Source organism: Stegastes partitus, unplaced genomic scaffold, assembly GCF_000690725.1.
Source record: "Stegastes partitus isolate 25-593 unplaced genomic scaffold, Stegastes_partitus-1.0.2 Scaffold195, whole genome shotgun sequence".
In the NCBI taxonomy this organism is placed as follows: domain Eukaryota; kingdom Metazoa; phylum Chordata; class Actinopteri; family Pomacentridae; genus Stegastes; species Stegastes partitus.
Window position 1 is genome coordinate 865,887 of NW_007577926.1, and position 6,000 is coordinate 871,886.

The following is a 6,000-nucleotide window of genomic DNA, read 5'->3' on the forward strand; positions in this document are numbered from 1 at the left end:
TTTACCTTCACAAGAAGGCAGATGTAGATAAAAGGGAGAATGACTTAGCTTCAAACTTTCGAGTCTTCTCTGAAAAGGTGGATAATACTCCCGGAGATGGGGGGGGGAAAAAAAAAGACCTTTAGCATGAAAACACCTGCTGCGAGAGGTCACGGCGAGGCCACGGCCCTCCCGAGAGGGATCCGGGTCACTCATAAAGAACACTGTTAATAACTCCATTTTCCTAGCCTCACAATTACCGGACAGCCATGAATATTTGGCGGCAGAAAAAAGTGCTTATACGGCACAAGCAGAGCAATAGCAGTGGATGGTGTATTATCATCGGCCTGTAATGTAGCAATGTTTGATTTGAAGATTTGTGTGACGCTCTCCAACCGCTCCACGGTTATGTGCTGCACTTACAGTAATGGCTGACACAAGAGAGTTTAAAGTGAGGAGAGACTTGGCAGGAGGTTCGGTCTCCTCCTCCTCCTCCTTCCTCCCCCTCCGACACTGTACACCACTCCTCCGCTATCCTATCTCTCCCTGTCTCCCCCCCCCTCTCTCTCTCTCACTCTCTCTCTCTCTCTCCATTTCGCATTTGATTTCATTTCATCTGCTCACCCGCTGTGAAGAAAGCCCAGAGATGGTGGCCATGGAGAGATGAGAGCTCGCCTTGCTTTTCCTTCATGCTCTTCCCCCCCCCTCTCACTGCCGTCCCCGCTTTTCCTCCATCTTCATTCCCTGCATCCCCCTCGCTCTCCCCCACTTCCACCCATCTTTTTCTCAGGGAGGACAGAGGGATGAGATTAGTGGGGTGTAAACAGAGAGTCTAATCCTCGGGGGCCGCTGGTGTAGTGTCGCCCACCGCTGTGTTCCCCAGCTTTAATGACAGACCCAGCCTGTTTGCTCTGGGTGCCACAGACGGGCCCGGGTGCCTTTGATTAGGGCACCCTGCAGAAACACAGATTGAGGGAGCAGATCAGCTACTCACTGCGACTCTCCCCCTCCTCGCCCTCCTTCCCTCGGCTCGACTCTGCTGCGCTCAGCTCCTCTACCCCACGACGACGCTTTACTCTGCACATCTTCTCGACTTAAAGACTTAAAAAGAGTCAAGAGAGTGAAAATTCAGTGAAACGTATGGATTCTGAGTGAATTCCCTGCTGAGAACGGAGAGAGAGTGTGTGTTTTAATAAGGCTCGGGGACTCTCTCCGCTCCTCGTCTTTGTTTCCGTCTGTGTCTACCAGTCCCTTCTCTATACTGGGAAGGTGGCGTTGTCCAGAGACAGACCTCTGGGACCTCACTCTGTGCCATGTTCAAACAAGCTGACTTGAAAGCAGGCGACTTGAGGAAGAGAGGCAGCCCCCAACTTTTCTCCAAATCCTTAGAGATGAGGGTAGCAGAGGGCTGCCAGGGAGCTCGGCTAGAGAAAAAAAAAAAAAAACTGAGCTCGTTATCTGGCTCAGTTCAAATAGTCTGAGGTTTGGTTGAATTTCATGAGTAATCATTCTCTTTTCAGATAACAAATTAAGGCAGTGGCGTTAGGGCAGCACTCAATTCCAGATTTTTCACAGCCCGTGTCAGCGGCATGAAGACTTTCCAAAGGGTATTCTGGGGGACTGTGATAACATAGACACACACACACATATGAACACACAAGGGCATGCAGAAAAACATGGGCGAGCACATGCAAACATTCATGCATACACGTGCACACGCTCTCTCATCTCTCATGAGCTGTGTTTAAGGGATTGAGACACCACCGGGGTGTAGCTTTCAGAGACGGTGCTGATGGCAGCATGTAGGCCACTATTAAAAGGGGATGACTGTGTTATCTGCGAGAGGGAGGAGTCGCCCATTTCCCTCCGCTGTATATTCCCTTTTCAAAGATATCTTTAATATTCCTTTACACAAAACCTCTCCTGGATCATTTAAAGGATAAACTGGGTGTAATTCTCTATTCTCATTACAGTCAACAAATCCCATGAAAACACCAAAACTAAAAATATGATCGCCCGCTTCTCAAAACTTTCTGATTTCCCCACTCTCTATGCTCGTACTCAAGATGTAAATCTAAAAAAAGAAAGAAAGAAACAGCTCACAGATACATATTTAGACTTTTTAAAAAGGCTTGGTAATTTCCTAAAACAGCTGGATGCTGGAGTTTTTAGCAATCAGGAGAAAAACCATGCAATTGTTGGGACTATTTTCAGCTGCACATTAATGCACGTTTGCTGCTCTAGTGAGAATTTTCCAGCAGCAGGAATTTCTAGTTACACTGCATCTGGCCTTGATAGTGAAGAAACATGTCACCCAGTGCAACAGTGTGGTTCTTGGTTTACTTTTAGTAGTTTTCAAACAATATAGTTGTTACTGCACAGGAGAATAAGACATATCAAGTTTAGATACACAACACTTGTTAGAATTCGTTCTTTGTATCTTTGTTTTTTGGGGGGTTTTTTGTGGGTTTTCTGGACAGAAAAGGTTATAGCTTCAGATATAAATCAAACTGTCTTTTAATTGTGCAGGTGAGGCAAGAATCTTGCAGTACAGTTACGTAATTCTTCCAAAAGTGAAACAGAATCTGAACTTCAGGCTCAGCAGAGAGTTGTAGCCGACTCCCCTCCTTTATGTATCCAGACTTGAACCTGTGACTTTTTTATATCAAAGAAGCAGATATTTTCAAATACAGCTTGGATTGGCGACTCGGAAAGAAGAGTTTCATGCCCATTGTGCTTTATTGGTGCTTCAAGTGCCTAACATTGTCTATGCAGAAAATGAATGGGACTTACTGCAGCCTGAACGCTCAAAATAGCTCCTCTACCTTTAGCTACTTTATATGAATCAGGGAGATGAGGAGGGGGCAGACCCTGCACTCCACACTCACTCGCTGCTCTCTCAGGTGATGGAAAGGTTATATTTGCAGCTTCTTTTCGAAAAAGAAAACAAACAGCGGAGGACCGGAAGAAGAAAATAATGAATTAAAGCTCAGGCATTATAATTCTTCTGAGGGAAGACTCCGAACCCCCCCACCCCCCACCCCAACTCCTATTTAATCGGATGTAATCTACCTGCTTGGCAGCATTCCAATCAGATAGTTTCAATTATGCTCTTGTAATGCCACTCTGCGAGGAGGGGGAAAGTGCTGAGCAGAGCACTTTGCAGGCGATTTGCAAATAACAGCAAGGGAGTCTTTTAGAGAAATGACTGAACAGGAAGCCGGAGAGTTGCTGGAGTTGACAGCTCTCTCACTCTTAGGTTTGCTGGCTTTGGCGGCGATGGCGTGTTTTGCATCCCACCTCCTCCTCCCCATGACAGCAGCTGTCGGGACAGTAAAGTGCCACTGAAGGTGGCCTCCTATGGTAATACGGAGGTAATTATTTTCCACTGCTGCAGCACCATCTCACAACCAGGCAGGCAGGTTGGAGCCTCGGGAGCAGTGCGCAGAGGCAGCCGTCCCCGGATCTCGGTGACACTCCAAGTTATTGAGTTAGTAGTATGCAGTCTGCGGTGCTTGGGAGTCAGCAATTCAGTATTTGTGTTCTCCATATGTGTATTTGCCCCCGATGTCAGCGTGCTGCTGGCCTGTCTGAGCGCCGAGTGAAAGTTAATCTGGATGTCTGCAAACACGCGACTGCGCCTGCCGTGATAAAAAGCCAGACAGACAGAGCTGGAGGACAGCGGTGCTCAGTAGTCTGGCAACATACGCTAAAGGTCGATAGTGTCATGTGTGACCGATGAAACAGATTGACCCGCGGGGCTCTGGTACCTTGTCACCCTCCACGGTCCCAGCATCTGTCTGCAATGTGTCACCCCCAGGGCCCAACATGGCTACTCAGGCTATTAACCTCCAGCGCGCGAGGACACAGCAGAGTTAAGACCCCTCCGCCCGTCTCTCTCTGTCACAAATCCACTCCTTACCAGCCGGCCGGCCGCCCAGCTTAGTGCATTTTCCGGCTCCTGTGTCCTTTACCACTTGTTAACCTCTGGTCCGGACACCGTCAAGCCCGGACGGGACTTAGGAAGCTGCCACCAACGTGCCCTACCTGGATGGCTGCAGGGGAGACAAAGTGGGACCTTGAATCAAACAACTGTCACTGTTAACAATGTATGTCACCATCTCGGAATGGGCCATAAAAACCAAATAAATGACGGCCATTACAGTGGAGATTGTGATTATGATAATGAGAATAATAAAGGCGATCATCATTACGATCATGATGATAATGATAATACTGTGATGATGAATTATAATGAATAAATCCCTACCCCATTTCCTAAATGGTGGGAAATGTATCACTAAGAGAGGCCTGCAGCCATGTGACAGCCTCGGAGCAGGGCGAGGGTTATCACCGTGTGAGTGTGTGTCTGTCATTTGAACCGTTTGTACTCCGGCAACAACCTACTCTCTTTTCACGTCTGTATCACTACAAGATTGTGCCTGTGTGTGTGACTTCCCAGCCAGTGTATAGTGTGTTTGCCATGCTCTGAGAGCACTTCCCAGGAGACCTTGCAGTTTACATATCACATTCAAACAGCTTTTGTGCTCAATATCTGCCACTTCCACTCCCTCATTTCTCATCCTCCCCTCCTCTCTCTGTGTTTCTTTATTTAGTCTTTTTCCAGAGTCACCCACACTAAATCAGAGCTCATTTTTGTTCATTTTATTCATTTGCTTGCCTTTGCGAAACGGAGACCATCCCCTATCAGAGAAACCACAGCATTTGTTTTTGTTCAAATGCCCAAAACAAACTTTATCTTTTCCTGATGAGTGACCTCTTGTGGTCATGGGAGTAATTACTGTGTTCTCTCAGAGGCAAATGTGGAAGCTGTGCAGTGCTGTTGTTCAGATTTGGAAAACCTCTTAGGAAATCCGGAGGAAGCTTTGCTGTTCACTTCCTGTCACCCACCATCAGTCAGCGCTGGTCTCTTTAAACCATGATCAGCTCTCTCCATAGCTCAAGTATCTGCCTACCAAGATGTTTAAAACTCACTAATTAACAGAGAGCATCTTGTTTTGTTTTTTTTATCTGTACAGAAGACTACATGTCAAATGCCGATTTGTGGTTTTTGGAGCTGAAACTATTTGGGCAGATCTTGTTTATTGATCTGCACAGTACACGTGAGCTCTAGTCCCAGCTTTACAGTGAGTTGCTAGATATGTATGGTGTGTAATTACAGCTGTTATTATACGTTTCAGCTACAGTGGTGCCACACCTGGCAACCTGCAGAAAGTCTCTGCATCCCACTGCCAACACACAACTCCACTTACTGTATAACTGCAAATTGTTGTTTTTATATGTGTTTGTGCACAGAATAAAAAAAAAACAAGATACAAATTACCAAGCAACAATAGAGGTGTTAGTAGTGTAGCAGAGATTTTTATACTACGCCATTTGCTCAATTATTCTACACACTTGAGAAAAGGAAAATGAGAGATCTTTGGTCTACTTGTAGGTTTTTCGTGCACTTATTCAGAGTACAAACAAACCGAGCTGGTCTCCACAGCAACTGAACGTTGTCACAGAATTCGGGAAACTAAATACAATTCTTTATCATTTCCACTAAGCATCATAGGCCCACCGGTGTCTCAGAGTCACCTATATTCTCCTCTCGTGTTCAGCAGCTGCATGACGTTTTCATCAAAACCTCATACAACCTCTGTTCAGCCTGTCTGGTGTCATGCACAGTGTCTACTGAGCAGGTTAAATGACACACATGGGGCTTGCAAATCTTACCAAAGCTGTCTCGGACAGCTCAGACATGGCCCTTCCTCCCATATCAGCATTTTTACCCTTCTAAATATTTACCATCGTTACATTTTGCTTAAGTTATTTCATATTTGTACATGCAGTTGTAATCACATGGTTTAAAATGGCCTAAAAGGTTAAACACTTGAGTATTTTTTTCTGACAGAAGCCGCTTTTTTTTTTTTTTTTTAACTTTGGAAAGAGCCAGGCTATCTGCTTCGCCCTGCGTTCAGTTTTAATGCTAAGCTAAGCTAATTTCCTCCTGGCTCT

At 45.9% G+C, this 6,000-nt stretch overlaps 1 protein-coding gene across 1 annotated transcript in view; it reads left to right on the plus strand.

Moving 5' to 3' along the window:
• LOC103356361 (RNA binding protein fox-1 homolog 3-like) overlaps positions 1 to 6,000 on the plus strand; it is a 77,239-nt gene that overhangs the window by 46,672 nt on the left and 24,567 nt on the right. The window lies entirely within an intron of this gene.